Source organism: Leptonotus elevatus, chromosome 14 (assembly GCF_054856555.1).
Source record: "Leptonotus elevatus isolate MCC_2025b chromosome 14, RoL_Lele_1.0, whole genome shotgun sequence".
In the NCBI taxonomy this organism is placed as follows: Eukaryota; Metazoa; Chordata; class Actinopteri; order Syngnathiformes; family Syngnathidae; genus Leptonotus; species Leptonotus elevatus.
In genome coordinates, this window is record NC_141252.1 from 6599846 (window position 1) to 6618768 (window position 18923).

The 18923-nt window shown below is 39.4% G+C and overlaps 1 long non-coding RNA gene across 2 annotated transcripts in view; it reads right to left on the reverse strand.

Annotated features, from left to right (window-relative positions):
- LOC147162758 (uncharacterized) overlaps window positions 1-18923 on the reverse strand; it is a 121580-nt gene that overhangs the window by 89178 nt on the left and 13479 nt on the right. The window contains exon 3 of one of the 2 annotated variants that reach the window (XR_015097119.1): window positions 3803-3993. The exons of the other annotated variant lie outside the window; for it this stretch is intronic. This is a non-coding gene — a long non-coding RNA (uncharacterized LOC147162758). The remainder of the gene's footprint in view (window positions 1-3802; window positions 3994-18923) is intronic. 2 annotated transcript variants of the gene reach the window in all.

An 18923-nucleotide genomic window follows, 5' to 3' on the forward strand; every position in this document is an offset into this window, starting at 1 on the left:
GCTTATATGTGTAACAAACTCGAGTATTCCCCAAATTTAGCTAGCGCGGCTTATAGTAAGGTGCGCCTTGTAGTCCAGAAATTACTGTAGCTTTATCTATTTACTGAGCTAACCTCTACTACAACTTGGTAAAGGAAGGATATGTCTTAAAATGAAGACTACAAGGAGTTAGCATGTATACAATTGGTGAAATAAATACCACACACACACTCGTCACAGAAGCAGCTAGCTAGCATGGCTCACATCACTTTGCCGTGACAAAGCAGAGAAGTCATTTTCTGAGAAAACTTTAACTTCAATAAACTTGCTAATGTACCTATTGAGCTCGGTCAACTCAAAAAGAGCTGTAATTGCATTAGCATGGTACCATGAAACCGCAGTATTTTTTGCTCACAGTTATCGTACCATCAGAATCTAGTGTAGAATAGTGTAGCTATCAACAACACACCATTACTTTACAGATAATTCAGGTAGTGTACATTGTGGAGAAGACAAATCGTGTGTGGAACTTCATCCAGAGTAGTTCAATGATCTGGGCTAATTTGAGTAGGCCTACTTTAATCTCTCTGAATAATGCATGTCACTTTATTTGAACCATAATTCTTATTTGAAACAGCAAAAATATATTGTGAGTGTCTGACCTGTGTTCTGTGCTGCGCTATGATTGGCCAGCTGCATTTCAGGGCTGTGACTTAGCCATGTGTCGAATGGGACCCTTTGCCTATGTTTGGAATTTGGCTTTTAGTCATTATTTGTATGTCGTCCCTTTCAAGATAGCTCTGCATGTCATGTAAATGTAATCCCCGCCTTTGACATGCAGCGGAATTAGCGTTTCCCGGGCTTATTCAACGTGGCTAATAATACTTCCCTTAAGCACGTTTGAGAGCGGAGAAAATTAATGGGTGCATTGTGGCTACTGCTGAGGACAGAGTGCCTGACACTGCATTTGTCACGTTACACTAAAGCGACGGCGTGTAAAAGGAACGCTAAGGTGTCACCAGGGGGAGAAAATCCTCCAAATTGCTCGGCTCGGAAACAATCTTGGGAATAAAAACGGCGTAGGCGACATGCACGCCGACCCCTTTTTAATGAGAATTTGGTGTAATTGATGTCGCAGCGCAGCAAGATTGGGATCGTTTTGCTGTTTCCTCCCCTTTTGTTTGCTGCCATTTCAGCGATACGCCCTCTGAACTTTGAGCAGTCATTTACTCGCTCATTTCCGTCGCTAAACAAAAAGCAGGCCCATCTTTTTTTCCCCGGACGCCATCTTGTCACAAAAACCATTCAACGGCGGCGACATTAAAAGCGGAGACGAGACGCAATTAGCCAAGAAATGACTCTGATCTCGGTGACATTTGGGAGAAATTGTAACGCGGCGCTGATTGACAGCCTAATCCAGAGAGTTTGATGGGCGCCGGTCCCCGCGTTCGCGCGAGTCGAGCGGGTCGGCAGCGAGATAACGCCGAGCCGGCTGCGCCAGCCAGATAGCCGCATCCGCCCATGATTCGTCAGCGGGCAAATTCCTGCGGTTTTTAAATGATGATGAAAGTATCGACCATTAATGACAGGATCATCTTCCCTGCCTGAAATAAATGCTCTAATCCCTTTTCGCCAGGTCCATGAATTCCTAATATGACTTATATAAACTGGAGCAGTAAATCAGTGTTAGCTCAGTTGTGTTTGGGAAATTTGTACCGAGGCTCCTGTTTAAAATGCAAGACGGCCGACTGAGGACGTGTTCTCTTAAGCTGTATCATCCAATGAGTTATCACCGCGGATAGATTAACTTCCTCGCTGCAATAAGAATTGCAAATAGGGGAGGAGGGGAGGGGAAAAAAGGTGGAATCTTCCGTTGCTTTTGTGAACCGGGATGTCGCGTGTTTGACTGCGTAGTCAGCCGACGGTGATGATGAATGTCCCAACCTTTGGTGATTGCTTGACGAGAGTGACGAGTACATCATGTTCATTGTTCCATAATGACATTAATAGCAGTCATGCGGAGAAATAGAACAGCGGGCATTACATGATGTTTGTGTAGCATACAGTGGGACTGTCGCCATCTTAAAACCTTTATTAACCATAAAGGTGGGAATGTAATGCAAAAGTGACTGAATTACATTGGCAGTTTTGTCATGGTCCATTTGGCATTTGCAGATTTGCAGATTCGCAGATTTTAGGGGACAACCGTTAAATCCTCCGTTATTTGCTGAAAAACTCACAGATTAGGATTATGCCCTACGAGTGTTTTTGTATAGTTGAACCTCAATTTAATAGGCTAATTGAAGTTAGGGACCGTCCGTTAGAACCAATTGTCCGTTTTGTCGAAGTTCTTTTTTTCGTGACCTTAAAAATATCCAATGCTGTACAAAATTGGCTTTTTTTTCATTGACTAAAAATGCCCAGTGTACCGGTAGTCGGTAGTTACAAGTCATGCCTGCTAACATGGTCGCCACATATGTACATGCATTGCTTTTGATGGGGAAAGTCGCCCCTGCCAAGATGGCCGCCACATTGTTGCGCTTTTTAGTTTTAGTTTGTTTATCTATAACAAGAGATAATTTAATTTGGAATTTAATTGCAGCCAATTCTGGAACCAACAGACTTTGAAATTTGAATAGTACTGTACAAAAGGGCGTTTTGAGTGAGCTGGACACTTTTTTCTGGGTCCATTGGTTCCATCAAGATTATACCGTACAAATATTTACGGTTATTTTGACCTTTCTACTGACTTTCCTATTGGTATAAAGTTAGTGACATACTAGGCATGTTCCGATTTAAGAACATTTTGGGTGATGTTGTTTGTGTATGAATGAAATTCCCCTAAAAAGGTTTGAAAAAGACTAAGTTTGTCTTTATGAGAACCTTAATCCCCTTCAAATTAATTCCTTAGCACCAAAAATGACCTGTGCATAAAAACAGTGAATAGGAGAAATAACAGAGGATACATTATGTTTAAATATATATTTTCATTAACTCATTTACTCCCAGCTATTTTCACTGAAGCAAACCCCTTCGCTCCCAGCTGTTTTACTGAATTTTGACAGATTTTGAAAGGCCCACAGAATATTGTGTTCTATTGCTATAAAAACATGGAACCTACCATATTTGTATCTGTTTCCGTTTTGCAGCAATTAGCATTAGAATATAGCTAAGTTTCATCATTATTAACAAACCTGTTGAAAACACAGGGAAAAAGAGCCTGTTGCAAGATAGCTCTCTTATACTCTGCTGACACCTGCTGGCCATTTTTCGTAATAACTACCATTGCTTTAAATAAATACGCTCTTTGTCGGAGCAATATTTAAAATAGAACGTGTTTATACGATTTTGGGAGCAAATTCGTTTTGTTTTTTTTAAATCGTCAAATATAAAATATGTGGGTGCTGGGAAAAAAATTGGCTGAATTTATTGGTGTCATCTTCTGCCACAAAATAATTTTACTTAATATTATTGACCATTCATGAATGTTGGATTGAACATAATTTTTCTAAAAATTAATTTTATTTGGCCATCCTTAGTCAGAACCCGCAACTCTACACATGCAGTCACCTCGGTAAACCTAATGAAACATCCCAAGTGGGTGGGAGAAACCAGACTGACACGATAATACCAAAGTGTCTGGTTGGCATAATAGCAGGAATTCCCAAATTTGCTTCCCCTCACTACAGTGATTTATTTTATTTTATTTTATTTTTTTAAAGAGAAGAGGTGACACAATGCTGCCCGCACATAATGATTAGGGCTGAGTGGAAAGCAAAAGCAAGTAGCTGATGAATATTTCATAAATGTTGGCGGCACTTACTGGACACAAGACCTGATTGATGGCTGAGTGGCTGTTAAGGCTTCGGACTTCACTTGAAGGGGCCTGGGCCTGCTCTCACGTCAGAGCAGCGTCGTTAATCGCAGAATAAAGATGTATTTAGCTGAAGAGCGCTTCATTAATTTCCCGTCCTCAGACAAAAGTAGAGGCTTTTGTGTCGTCTGAGTGACCTGCTGGGGAACACGAAGGTGGACTGTCAGATGTTAAAGCGATGACGTACTGTTCAGCGCATGTACACATTCAGAATCTTCGATTCGCATTTGTTGATAGTATGTTCCCCGTTCTGAATTGTTAATTATGGTGCGGCGCATATTTAAATTCAAACGCTCCATACGGCATGTTTTGCGAGCTTTGTGATGTACGAGCCTGTCTGTGCAGATGTAGAGAGACAACCAACAATTCCAGTGCGGATGCACTTGTCCGGCCCTCTTTAATTAAAGTGTGTGCATTTTTCTATTAGGCACCAGTCCATTTGCAGACAAGCATCCATCACACATCTGCACGCTCTCTACGGGCCATCTAATGAATTGCGCAAAAGTGATTTGTGGTGCTAATCCTACGCAGAAGAAGGAATGGTAAGCTTGGCATGCATTTCATCTTTTTATTTCCATTCTTTGGAGGAAGAGTGCCCTATAGGCATTGGTGTGTTATGAATAGCCATGAACATTATGTTGACTAAGGTTTTGCTGCTATTACCATGTATTTCTAATGAAACCAAAGAATTAACAAGGGCTCTTCCTTAATGTTTCATAAGCTTTAGTGCCCTTTACCTGGCGTAATCTGCCAATTCTTCAGCTTTGCTATGATCTTACTAATAACTTAAATCTCATTCAGAACATTAGGAAGCAGAATCTGAACAGGATTTGACCCTAAATGAGGTTTAGCAGCAGTCAAGGTTGATGGATATTGCCATTAGACCTTAATATATATATATATATATATATATATATATATATGGGGGGGGGGGGGGTGCGTGCGTGTGTGTGTAAGTAAAATTTACTACCACTAAAATCTGCTGCTGGGCTTCATATTTTTTATTTTTTTTACTATTCATTTATTTGCGTATTCATTTATTTATTTATTTATATTTATTTTTTTATTTAGTGGCTTTTTTTTTTTTATTGATAAAAAAATTTGTGGAAAATTTACTACCACAAAATCTGCTACTGGGCTTTATTTTTATTTTATTTTTTATTTTTACAATTTATTTATTTATTTATTTATATGCATTTATTTATTTTTGTTTTTATTTATTTTTGTTTATGTACTCATTTTGTATTTGTATATTATCTTTTATTTAAAATGCTGAAAGTGCAGCAAATTACAACACAAAGCGCCCCCCCCCCTTCCCTTACAAAAAAAAGGGGAGGGGCTTTGATTGACCAATGAAAAATCTCATAAATGATGGCACTTGAAATTCAAGGTTCAACTGTGCACATACTATCTGGGTATAATGGCACTCTGGCCTCAATCCTAGTCCAAGTGCGGCAATCCACAAGTATGCTGAGGTCTCCCGGGGGCGCAAACAGTGACAATGGACTCGCTAGTGACGCTTCCTGTATGAGCTCACCTGCGACTCAGGAGAGTAAGAGGTCAAGCCTGCATCCTCTCATGGGCCGCCCGAAACATGCCCGGCCCTGCTACGTCCCAGAGGCCATCCTACACTTCCACTCCTGTCACAGAGTAGAATGTCTGTGTATGTGTGTGCGACGTGTGTGTGCATGTGTGTGTGTGTGTGAGACGCAGAACAAGAACCAATTTGATTTGCTCCAGTGGCCTGTGAAGCTCGGCTGTGAGGCAGCACCTCTCTTTATTCCCCTAATGGCTTCCCTACCCCACCGTTTCTTCTTCCTCTTCTTCCCCTAGACATCAGTTATGTGCACTCCTGTAAATATACATACGCACTACGCGGCGGCAGAGGGGGATCAACGGCGGTGTACAGATTGAAAAACGGAAAAAGAAGCGAAATGCAGTTGATATTAGATGCCTTCACGCTGGAACCCCACTCCCGTACCTTTGCCCTTTACTTTCATTATATTTTACAAAAACAAAACGGAAGCGACGTGCATATGATAAATATACATATATATACACACAGATATGCATATACTTATACATATTAATATATATACTACATATATCTACATACTTATATACATATACACAGAAGTGGGCACTTCCGTTAATCGGCAATTCCCGCCAACGACGATCTCCACCGAAGCCTGGAAAAAATACATGGACCGAGCACCGACTGAAGCAGGTTTACGTCCATCGATCGGGGTGAGTGCAGATGGTCCTTCTCGTTCCGTGTATTTTTGCTAGGCTTCGCGCCATAAAGCATTCGCCGAAAACGCGGAAAATTAATAAATAATATAATAAAAAAATCATAAATATTTATTATTATTTTATTTATATATATACTATTTATGCATATGTATTATTTATTATTATTTATGCTGCATTAAAGTGTGTGAAATATTGCGATTGTGATTTTTAAGTAAAAATGTTTTCCCTCTTTTGTTAACTTACCTAATGCTTGTAACTGTTAAGAAAAAAAAATCCTGTTACATGTCGCATGCTATTGTGTAGGAGCTAGCTATGATTAGCTTTGATGCTATCAAAAGAATGTGATGGCGTAACAACAACAAAAAGAGTAAATAAAGAAAAAAATGCTAAAATGCATAATTGAATTCAGCATTCACCTCATTGCTGTCACAGTACAAATGCTATCATACCAGTGCATCCCTCCCTTCCATCTAAATGCCCTTGTGAGTTGAACCAGATAAAAGCGCACGTGACGGCGAGACATGTAAATTGCGTTGCGTGGGTCATGCAATTGACAGAGTGTATAGAGAGCTAACAGCACGGGTGGCACCTCAAAGCGTCCATGTGTGACTCGCAGTTTCAACGTACAATTCAATCACACATGAAATGATCTTGCTGCAAGTAAACTTTGAAAATGCTTTTTTTTTTTTTTGTCAGGTCTAGTGTGTGGGGTTCAAAGGGGGCAGGTAAGGGCAGGGGGGGGGCGTTGCATGTGGTTGTGGGTCTTGCAATTGCAAAGGCAGGGTGAGGGAAGAAGGGTGGGTGTAGTAGTAGGCTGGCGCTAATTTAAGAGGCTTAATAATGACCCCCCACTAGTCTCTGCAGGAAGCGCCTTCATTTGCCCATCACATCACACGCATGGCATGACATGGAAGCGGGAGATGCGTGTCATTTTTGACACGGCCTGGCACTTACTGGCTGCGGGGAGAAAACTTTCTCGCCGCACTACCTGCGCATTTCAAGCGGGGAAGAAAGGAATATGTCAAGCCTCGGTGATTTGCTCGGATATATAAATATACAGTAGCGCACCTCCAAAGAATCCATGTACAATGTTCCTTTGATTTTTATTTATTTTTTATAGACAGAAGTGCCGTTATTTGACCTACAGATGGGCATAATGATAGATTAATTGATCATTTAGACGTTGAACAAGGGGTGGGCAACTCCGGTCCACGAGGGCCATTAACCCACATGTTTTAGATGTTTCCCTCCTCCAACACACCTAACTCAAATAATCAGGATCGTTATCTAGCTTCTGCGGACTTGCTGATAAACTGATCATTTGAAGCAGGTGTGTTGAATAGGGAATCACCTCAAACGTGCAGGATAGTGGCCCTCGAGGACTGGAGTTTGAAACCTGAGTAAAAAATAAATAAAAAATGGAGAGAGAAAAAAATCTGACTATAAACGCTCAGTAAGATACGTTCAACACTCCTAGAGTTTCTTTAAATATGTCTGGTTATTGTGTGATGATCTTTTTGATCCTCCAATCAGAAAAAGTGCCAAGTCATTCCTTTGATGGTCTAATGAAGTGCAAGCAAGACAGGTAGCATAAGAAGCTAACCTAGCGGTCTTCATTTCACTCAGTGCCCCAAGCATTACAAACGCCAGTTACAAAAGATCCAAATACAAAAAGTATTTTCTTCACAAAAAGTTAATCAATCCCGCTGCTGTCTTAGAGTTCTAAATTCCAAGTAAATGGGAATGAGAACCAAAACAGGAAGTAAGCAAATCATCTCCAAATACTAGAGCTCTAATGGTTTCTGGTCATTTTAACATTTGATGCTGGCTGAAATTAGTCAGGTGAGATGCTCCAGCATTATCCATGATATTCGGATTTCTGCATATGTATTAAAAGAAATTCTACTGTAAATGAATATGCTTTATCATGAATAAATGTGATACTTGATTCCATGATGTAAGTTAGCAGCTCCTGCTCAAATAAAGCTGGTTCCTCTTTTGGGGTGAATCTCAAGTCCCGGGGTGCATTGGCAGAAAAAGTAAAAGCGGGGCCCTTTCCATCACCTCTTGATGCGACAGTCCCCCTAATGAAAGTGGCACGGTGTGTCCGCCCCTCAATGCTTGGCCTGAGAATCTCCCCTCTCGTCTATCTCCCTTTCTATAGTCTCCCCATCTTAAAATCATGTAGAATCACGCGTCCCATTCGGGCCTCTGTTGCGTCCAGTCATTTACATGTCAGCACGTTTAAAGCCCCCCCCCCCTATCCCCGCCCTCCACCCACCAAAATGGGATCTTAAAGCGTGTCATAGCAGTTGACTGTCAGGAGAGGCATGTCTGGCTGATTTCATTTGAATGTTCAGGTTTCAGTTCAGTGGGAGGGCTTTCTCAAAAGGTGCCGGTTTGGAATGATTTTGGAAGGGGGGATGTTGGGGCTCACTGTGGAAATGTGAGTGGGCGATAACAGCTTACAGATGAAAGCCAAAGGGAATACTCCGGATGGTTTTAGTTAGGCCTTCCTATTGGCTTTTTTTGTCACCAAGTATAACTGATCATCTAAAAACAGGTACCAACGAGAACAGGCAAATTTGTCATATTTCACTTAAAAATCTCATCTTAAATTATTACACATAGACTTGGCTTATTAATAGATTCATTCTGGATTTCACTTTTCCTTCACTTTCCTTTGTTTTCTTTGGTCCCCTCGGGTCTCCTGACGGCGGTGTTCGGTTTAGGTGAACGGTATGGGATTTTTTTCTAATAGGTTTTTGGTGAGCTAACAAATACACGCACGCACGCACGCACGCACGCACGCACATACACATACACATACACATACACATACTCACCCACATACAAAAAAAAATATATATATATATATTTAAAAAAATAAAAATAAAATAAAGAGCAATGATGATGACATTACCGAATGAACAATACTGAGCTCTTAAAAAAAATAAAAAATAAAAATTGATTCATTCTAATGACAATGTATGCGCATACTAGTGGGAGTAGGCTTTTATGAGGGCAGCAGGCATCGTTTGTATGCATATTTTGAATATTTTCAGGTACTGCTGTTTTGGTTAGCAACATAGTTCAAATGTTTACCCGTGAATAATAAAAGTGCTACAACACCAAATCCTTTCTCTTCTCTCTTTTTTTTTTTAGCAACTTCTGGAAGTGGATGTTTTCGAATGTTATGGATAATACTGGCAATCCAGCCAAGAACCTTTCCACAAACTCTGTAATCCCAAAAAGGGAAGCACGGTTCCTTTTTTTCCTAATCAGGAGCTGAATAGATAAACAATAATAATAAAACGTTTCCGCTAATGAAACAGACCAAGACGTACAGCACGTGGAGGGCTTACCCCCCCGTAAGCCAGACGCCGCACCCTCGTCTCGGTTTGTTTGGAGGAGGCTTGCTTTTTAACCGCCTGCTATTGTTACTGTTTTTAATCCAAGAGAAGTAAATGCATTTGACTGTTTCATGGATTAAAGAAAACAGTTATTTTCGACTTCAAACACATTTCGGGTGATAAAACAACTGCAGCTCTGAACGAGAGGTTTCATTGTCCTTATTCCCTTCGCACCCAGTGTTTTCATTTATCTCCTCCTGTTCTGTAACATACATTGTCTTTTTAGGTTGTAAGACTATTTGAAGATATTGTTTACCTCCTAAAAAATATTTTCCTTCTGTCAAATTAGAGCAGATGAGACTTCCCAACTCTCAACGAATCAAAACGACAGTTCCCTGATTTTTTTTGTGCTTTGATCTGAACAAGCTTCAAACCATGATTTGTGCCTACTGTTTTGAAGTAAATGAACTCAACCAAATACCAAAAGATCAATCGGGAGTTGCATATCACAACTCGCTCACAAACCGAAAGCATCAAATCCTATGATCAACACAACGACGAACCAGAAATGGCCTTGATTGAGACAAGACTTTGCATGGACTTCGCCCAAACACAATGATAATTTTGACTCACCCAGGTGGTTTGTTTGTAATAAGTTGATATAACGTGGCTTAAAAGCTTGTTTTTTTTTTTAGTTTGACCTCCAAGAAGCTGGATGTAGCTCAACTTTTCGTAGCTGAGAATCATGTCAGCAAGCATGTCAATCAAAATAAAATAAAAAAATAAATCAATAATAAATAATAATAAATAATACAGGCCTGTTTCTTTGCTCCCCCAATTTTCCAAAAATAATTGAAAGATTAAAAAAAAAATAGATTGGACAATTTTGGAGGAAAACATAACCTACTTGCTTATTGTCAATATGGATTTCGAACAGACAGATCAACTTCACTTGCACTCATAGAGCTGATGGACAAAATGACAAACTGTATAGACAACAATAAGATAGCGGTTGGAGTCTTATTGGATTTGAAGAAAGCTTTTGACACTGCATATTATTTAATAAATTGGAAAAGTATGGGATAAGGGGGGTTGGCATGAGCTGGTTGAAGAGCTATTTAAGAACTAGACAACAGTTTGTGCAAATAGGTGATCATAAATCTCAGCATAGTAGCATTACATGTGGAGTACCACAGGGGTCAATATTGGGCCCATTATTGTTTATATTATATATTAATGATATATGTAGAGTCTCAAAGTTGTTGACGTTTGTTTTGTTTGCAGATGACACAAATGTCTTGAGAATTTGTAGCAGATTTTAGAGATGTTTAAAAATGTGTTAATCAGGATAAAGTGGTGGTTTGACAGAAATAAACTGTCTTTGAATTGAATTTGTTTGTTGTTGATGTTTTTTATTTTATTATTTTTTTATATACATGTGCGAAATAAATTCATTCATTCAAAAAAATAATAGTGAAAAATATACTCCGTATATATGCTAATATTTGTGTATTTTTATTTAATATTTGTACATTTCCTGTCTGATATTTTGTGTGATAAAGACTGCAGCATCAATCTCATTACACTCAACTGATAAATATTAACATTTGCATCAATACAATTGATATTCTACAGCTAACGTATGCCATGCACAGAGATCAAAGTACAACTGCCACATTTTGATAGTCAAGTCCTCCTTTTCCAACACCGCCAACGCAGCCGCCACCATCAAGGGCCAGGGGCCTTTTAATTGGCCCACTTCGTAAGTGTAATTTTTTTTAATTGCTTGGAGACACTCTGCTCTCTTAAAGAAATCAATGCAGATGTAATAATATCTGTAATTGTGCACCACGCTCCAGGGATGCCACAAAAGCCTCGGATCAATGGAGGGAAAGCAGGCAAACGCTGGTAGGGGTTAATTTTTTCCCTTTCTCTAAGGTAATGACAGGGAGGCAAAGCTTGGCTCGTGACACCGAGGCGCAATTCGCTGTTCCTATTGTCTCGGTGGCGCCTAATTGGGCCAAATGCAGTTAGGCCCCCACCAGCCCCCTCAGCCCACCCCACCGGAGGCTGTCAAGGTGGTGATTAATGAAGCCTCCAGTCATGTAACCTGATAAAAAGAAAAGAAAGGGATGGGGGGGGGGTGGATATCAGCCTGCTGCCTTCTCAATCCTGTGCTGCCTGCTGTCGATTCTTAGAAACTTATTTCTCTAAACAGGTGAAGATTTTATTACGGCGCTGTCAATTAAAAAGGGGAGCTTTGTGGTATTATTCAATTCTAGGTAAAGCTTGCATTTTGTGTTTTCCCCTTTCTGGTTGGCCCGATAGGATTCTTAGCCCAAGCTCGTACTGCTACGTTAGCTTCTCCAAAATGCTGCTGTATGTCCATCACTTGTGATCTTATCCGTGGAGACAGATGTATGTTTCATGGTTTAATTAACGGTTGAGTTCATTTGAAAATTGTTTAGTCAAAAATCTTAAATAATGAGATGTGTTCACAGCCAGGACTCAATAACATTTCAGTATGCTACACTACAAGTTCGGCTAATTTTGTGTGACTATAGTAATACCCGGTGAGATTGATCCTTCCCACGAAAATCCGCCAAACTTTTGCCAAAGACTTGGACGTGCCAAAGACTTGGATGTTTCCGAAAGTAAGTAAGTAAGTTTTAGTTGTATAGCACTTTTCACAGACACAGGTCACAAAGTGCTTTACAGGGTTAAAACATCTTCACACACAAAATAATAATAAAAAACAATAAAATACAATAATAATAATAATAATAATAAGAGAACACGAAAACAACAAATATACACGATCGTCAGCAGATAACGAAGGTCTGGTTCCAGAAAATAAACTGAAAGTAGCAGGGACGTAACGATAACGTCAATATTGCGATATCGCTTGCCGAAAATCATTGTCGTCATGTCACGATATTAAAAGCTGCGCATCTGTTAAAATGGTGAGGTTGTATTCCATTTGTGCAGTTCAAGCACCCTCATAAATCCCATAAATCAGTCATAGCAGCAATTATTTTTCAACATCTCCATCAAAAAACATTACTTTTTGCTCGCGTTAGCCAAACGCAGCATTGTAAACTACGTTAGACCATGATGCGTTGGGCCGCTGAGCCAATAAGGTCACATGACAATAAAACAAGCCTATTTCATTGTCACTGCTGTTATTCTGTACAAAGATTCAAACCAGATCTCTTGACTGTGAGGCAAATATTCAAAACACTATTCTCGGGAGAGTCAAGTCACTTTAATCACTATCTTTAAAAAAAAAAAAAAAAAAAAAAACATTTCTAACATCATACATTGCCTGTCTGTTTTACAGATTGGATTTTTCTGCCTTTTTTCCTGGATGTCCTCCAGACACATGTGTCAGGAACGAAGGATCGAAAGGTGACAGGTATTAGCCTCCAAGGATTCGTCATGGCTTTTGACTAATGACCTCATTAAGCCACGCTTCAATACTTTCCATTGTCTCGGCCTGGTTGAGGACACTCATTCGCAGTGACCCGGGCCAACTGAGCGCGGCTTGTCACGCCGCAACAGTGGTTGGATAGGGAGGGAGGGAAATCGATCCTCTGTAAATATATTAGACGCAATTACAACCTGCTGGACTTTGCCTAACATGTTTATGGAAGCATTAGGCAAACTCTTCCTTTATCAAGCGCCCCCGGCTGTTGCGACAATGACATGGTGTTTTCAGGTGTGTGGTCGTGAGCTTATTGGAAAAAGAACACGAGGGAAGGGAGGAGGGTTGTAAGTTTAGACTGTAAACAAGACAGATTGGTATTAATTGGGTTTATTTGCTTGGTGTCAACATTTGTGTTTTTTGGTGGACCAATTGGAAATCTAATTTGAAGAATACAGCAAAACCTCCAACATCCAACATACAGTAATCAGCCCTTTATAGTCTTAATGAGCTGGAGTTTGTGGAAAACCTTGATTGTTTTCTTTGAAAATGTGGCTCTTTTCTCTCCTTTTTTTATTTTTTGGCTTTTTATATGAAGCACCTAGTGTTGCTTTTAAAGTATGAAAGGTGCTATAGAAATAAAGATTTGGTTGGTTGGTTGATGAAACCTTTCTTGACAATAATATGTTAAACGTGTCCAAACATGGCATTCTGATTAATATTACATTTGTGGAATAAGATTAATGAAGCAAAATCCAGCCATTTTTATCCATCTCACGGGGCGGCCATTTTGCCACTTGCTGTCGACTGAAGATGACATCACAGTTGCTCAGGGCTCAGGCAACGACCAATCGCAGTTCACCTGTTTTCTGAAGCTGAGCTGTGATTGGTTGTTATCTGAGACCTGAGCAACTGTGATGTTATTTTTACTCGACAGCAAGTAGCAGAATGGCCGCCTTCTGATACAGAATTTTTTTTAAATTGCTGGATTTTGCTGCTTAACGAACGCAATATTAAACAGAATACCGTATTTCGACAAATGGGTCTGAAAAGATCTGAATAGAACATATTAGAGTCAACAATTTTTTTAGGGGTAGACTTCCCCTTTAAAATGCTAATCAGTATGTGATTCAACTGTATATCTGGACTTTCTGTTGCATCAGCAGCTGAAATATGTTTCTGTTACTTGCGGCGCATGATTAATGTTTGTTTTCGCCTATCTCCATTTTGCCGCATGTTACGTGGGCGCCATAATTCCTTAATGAAATATGCCCAATTACCATAGAGCGTATGAATGATAATTGTGGAACAATGTAATGTCAATAGCCCACTGATTAATCCCTCCGAAGGCGGCCCAACGCGAGCAAAGTAACTCGGTAAGCGATAAGCAATTTTCATTTGTTCTTAATTACAAAGGGGGCCCATTTTGCCGCCGACTTGATGAGATTCCCAAAGCCACTTCGCCAGCCAGGGCTTATATGTATTTATAAATGTGGCTCTCTTTTCTTTTCTTTTTTTGCCTCTTTCTTTCTCTTGCTCTATTCGAGACATTCATGTTTAATGACTCACAAGAGGGCATGTGTGCTTACAGTAAGCATAAGAGGTGCTTCACGACTCAGTTTAGCCGAAACAACCGCGGCTAAATACCATTTAGCTACTTGTCCTAATTGGAAAGAATATGTGTTTGGGGTTTCTCACATTGGTCTACAATTTGAAGTATACACGGTCACGCTTATTTGTGTTGAACGCCCAAGAGCGTGTGCATTTGAAATTGCACGCCGAAATGTGCACAAGTTGTACAAAACTCAAGACATAAAGCGGTGTACTGTACACATATAATATTATTAATATTATAGGTTTCTACTGCTCTAATGTGTGGTTGACTTGAGACAACAATTTCTCCACAGACAATCGTGACCCCCTCTCTATCAGTTCAGAACTGATTTTGTTTGACTTAAGAGGTTCTACTGTATTATGTAAACATTTTTTTTTTTAGCTTTCGGAACTCGTGGAGCATGAAATCATCTTAAGCCAATTAGAATTGAGGGAGTTTTCTTTGGGATTATTAAAGTCGTTCAAAATGTAACCATTAGGTAGGCATGAGTTCCATAAACATCTCTCTTAATGGTTCAAGACCCAAAATGGAGTCACCTCTTCTCGCCGTAAGCAAAGTGCACTCTGGTGAATTCTTGTATTTATCTCCATTTGGTCACACTGCTTGCTCCTGAATGGTCACCTCGCAGGAGATTAACCCTTTCATTAAAAATTCCTGACCGAGGTCAACCTACTCGCATGGCCCTACGGTGGCTGCACCTTGCTTTGATCTATCAGCTATGGAGACATTATTAGCAAACGCTTAAGCCGGCCCATGTGATTGGTTTTTATTTTGAAATTTGCAGAAATTATTCATAATCCTATTACGTGGCCGAGGGTGTAACCCCGACATTAAATATATAAGGCCTTTGTTATCAAGCTATCGGAACTGGGTTCACTGGAGTTACTTAAGTGAAATTGTGTCTATATTCATCGACCTCATGACTCTGCGCAAGAAAATTACCAGAATAGGCTTGGTCTATAGACATGGTTTAGCAGCATGTTGCTCAAGTTGTTTCTCTATATAACGATAAAGATTAGTATATGTTTGTGATCAGCTCAGGAGCATTCAACTAAATTGGAGAAGAAAAACTATGAGATGAGTATCGTCATCTTTGGACATACAGGCATGATTTTTGGTGCAGGTTGTCACCATGCGGCAGATTGGTGTATTTTGGGTTCCCGACAGGAACCACATGTCTACTTTTTAGGTCTGGAGGAAAAAAACATTTGGGAAAACCCCAGGCTAGTGTATCGCATTACAACCGAGGGGTGCGAAGAGGAGAAATTACAATTTTTACACCTCCCGTCTCCCTTTCAGAGGCCAGTACTTTGCAGAACAAAAGTCAATGTCTTGGCCCAAATTTCGTGTGACAACGCGTAGCGGCCGGTGCTATTTTGGGCTCTTTGTGGTGCCAATCTCCTATCTCTGCCGTGACATTTTTTTTCCCAAAAGAAAGAGTAGATTTCCTAGAGACTCTGCCCTTTTGCAACTTCCACAATGTATTCTGGCGCATAGAAGTAAGAACCCTCCCCCTCGCCGCTTTTAATACTCGCTGCAGTGGCCAGAGAAAGGGGGAAATTAAGACAGCGTATCAGGCTAAGAGGCCGATCTGAAAAGACCTTATGCAGATGCTTAATTCCCCATTTTCACATTCCTTATAAATATATATATATATATATATATATATATATATATATATATATATATATATATATATATATATATATATATATATATATATATATATATATATATATATATATATATATAATAGGTGGGAAAATGTAGTCCTCTCTAACAAACTGTAAACAAAGACAACAAAATGAAGAATTAGATTTCTGTATTACTATTTCCACTGGGAGGCTGTACCTATACAGTGGTATAATATAAATCTCATAATATATGTGATCTTGGGGATAAAAGTCATATCACTGCACCTTGCATGACCTCAGTCAGCCAACATTCAAAGGATTAACTCGACATGTAGGATTTCTTCTGACACTTTTTTTCCCCCAGAAAATTATGAGAAGAACAACATCCCAAAGGAATCAGTTAATAATTACTTCTGTTTTTTTTATTTATTATTATTTATATATATTTTATTATTTCTAGTTGAATCCCCTTTTGGGGGTCTTAAGCATATTTAAAAAGTCAGCAGATATTGCCAGCACATACCGGGGAAAAAGACAAAACATCTATACCGCAAAACTCGCTCAGCAGCGCAACGTAGAGTACTACAACATTTTGGCATACCCCAACAGTGTGTCTGATGGATTGCATCTGATTGGAACTAAATCCAGCATGTGTTCATTATGACAAAAACAAATCTACACTGTGAAACACACAGGTACACTCAAAAACTGGAGTTACAAAATAAGACAGAAGTAATTAAATATTGCTTAATTGAAGCAAAATTACCCGGCAATAAAACTTTTATTTTTAAGTAAACATAACTAGTCTATTAAGAAAAAAAAAAGCACCAAATTCCTAATACAAGTGTGATTATACTATTCCTGAACTTTGTGTTGCGTATTTCTTATTTTAAGCCAAATGTACTCATAACCAGTCCAAAAAAAAATGTCAATTAGTTGCAATACTTCAAGATTTGTATACAGGGGTTTTAGAGCCTTAAAACAATAATAAATGTAAAACATTAAGCTAACTACTTCGCGAATTTCATTTATTGTGGGCATTTTTTGGAACCTAACCCCAGCGTAAGTCTTAACATTTTTTACACTTGTATTTTGTTTGCATGAAATCTTAACAAAACATTGTAGAGTTTTACGATGTTGATAGTTTGAATTCTCTTACCATGTATTCCTAATTATATAATATGATACAAAAGTGATCACAAAGCAATATTTTCTTTTTTAAAGCTTCCCCAATCAGAGTTGTGCCTCGCAATTGTGCCTCGCCATCCTCTGCTCATTTAAAAAGCAATTTCCATTTAACAGGATGTGGGCATTGGCAATGTACTTCCACATTAATTTGCTGCAGTGTCTCTTCCGGGTTGTGCTTTTATTCGTAATAATGCGGCTCTAATTGGCCTGTGTTGTGCCGTTCATTTCCATAAAGAGCCCAGGAGGCTGTCACCTCGGCGCGGGTGGGACAAGGTGCTGCAGTTGGAGATGTGCACGTGCAGCCGGTCGTTAATCAGGAAAAACGCACTTTCGCCCCGCTTCTCCGAAAGGACAGAGGTCGAGGGGGAGGGGCCTACGTCGCGCCATAATGGTCGAAGTGTAAATTGCTGTGGGGAAAAAGAACTCAACGTGGAGGAAATGCGGCTATGTCCGACGGCTACAATAAGTGTCGCTTTGTGTCCGCCCATTCCTATTTTAAACCAGAAGGAAAGTAATTAGCGAGACGGTTCACTTCTTGTTCAATCTTCTTTTGAAGCCAGATGCTCTACTATTGTGAATATTAGAGTGATAGCCAAAAGTGGTTGTGAAAATAAAATGTTTTTTTTTTTTTATATCTATTTTTAACTGTTCTTTTCCTTTTATCCAGGGCGACTTTCTACTTGGAATATATCAATTTGGCTTGATTGCAATGAACCATCGCTATTTTCGGGGGGCTCGGGATAACCTCTGCCATAAATAGCCAAAATCCACAGAGACAGACAGAAAGTAGGTCAGACTTTTGACTAGGTGAAACCAGATCCAATTTGTGGCGCAGGTGGTGTAACACAATTTGGTGTAGCGTGATTTGGTGCAAGTGCAGCAGCCAACTTTACATTATTTGTACCGTAATTGGAGAACTTCTTGCAGTTCCTTATAAACGTACTTTGCGTGCCCTTATCTCAGAACCGTGCTCTCTATTACAAGTCTCTTAGGAAAAAGCTGCAAAATCCTTCCTAAACTGTCTTTATTTATCGAGTTGAACGGGAACACACTATCCTCCAGTGGTACACTTAAGCGGCTCGCGCCGACATTCAGAGGACGCCACTGCCAAGTGTGTATTTTATGGCAACGATTGAACATAATGGTCAAATAAATATCGGAGTAAAAAACCACTATCGTCCGCGGTGAGTTGAGTTTCGTTGTGATATTTTCTTTGGGGTCACGGGAACCTTTCGCTCCATCTTACAAAAAGTGCAGCTTTCAAATACTGAATACAGCCAAAGTGCCTCAAGAGACTACTACAGGTTCCTCATTATACAGACTCAGATCATTCCTGGCAAACATCTTATTTTTACATTATTCTATTCTTACATTTTATTCTTATAATTTGCAGATGATACAATGTATACTGGTCATATTATTGTTTTTCGAGAAGAATTGTACCGTCTGTATGGATGTCGCTCAGCTTCCCATAACTGAGGTCATGCTATCCTTCTAAAGACAGCCAAATTTGACTAGTAACTTTTGATTAATTAAATGATAAATCAATTAGTTTGTCAACTGTTTTAAAAATTTATATATTTTTTTAATTATATATATATAT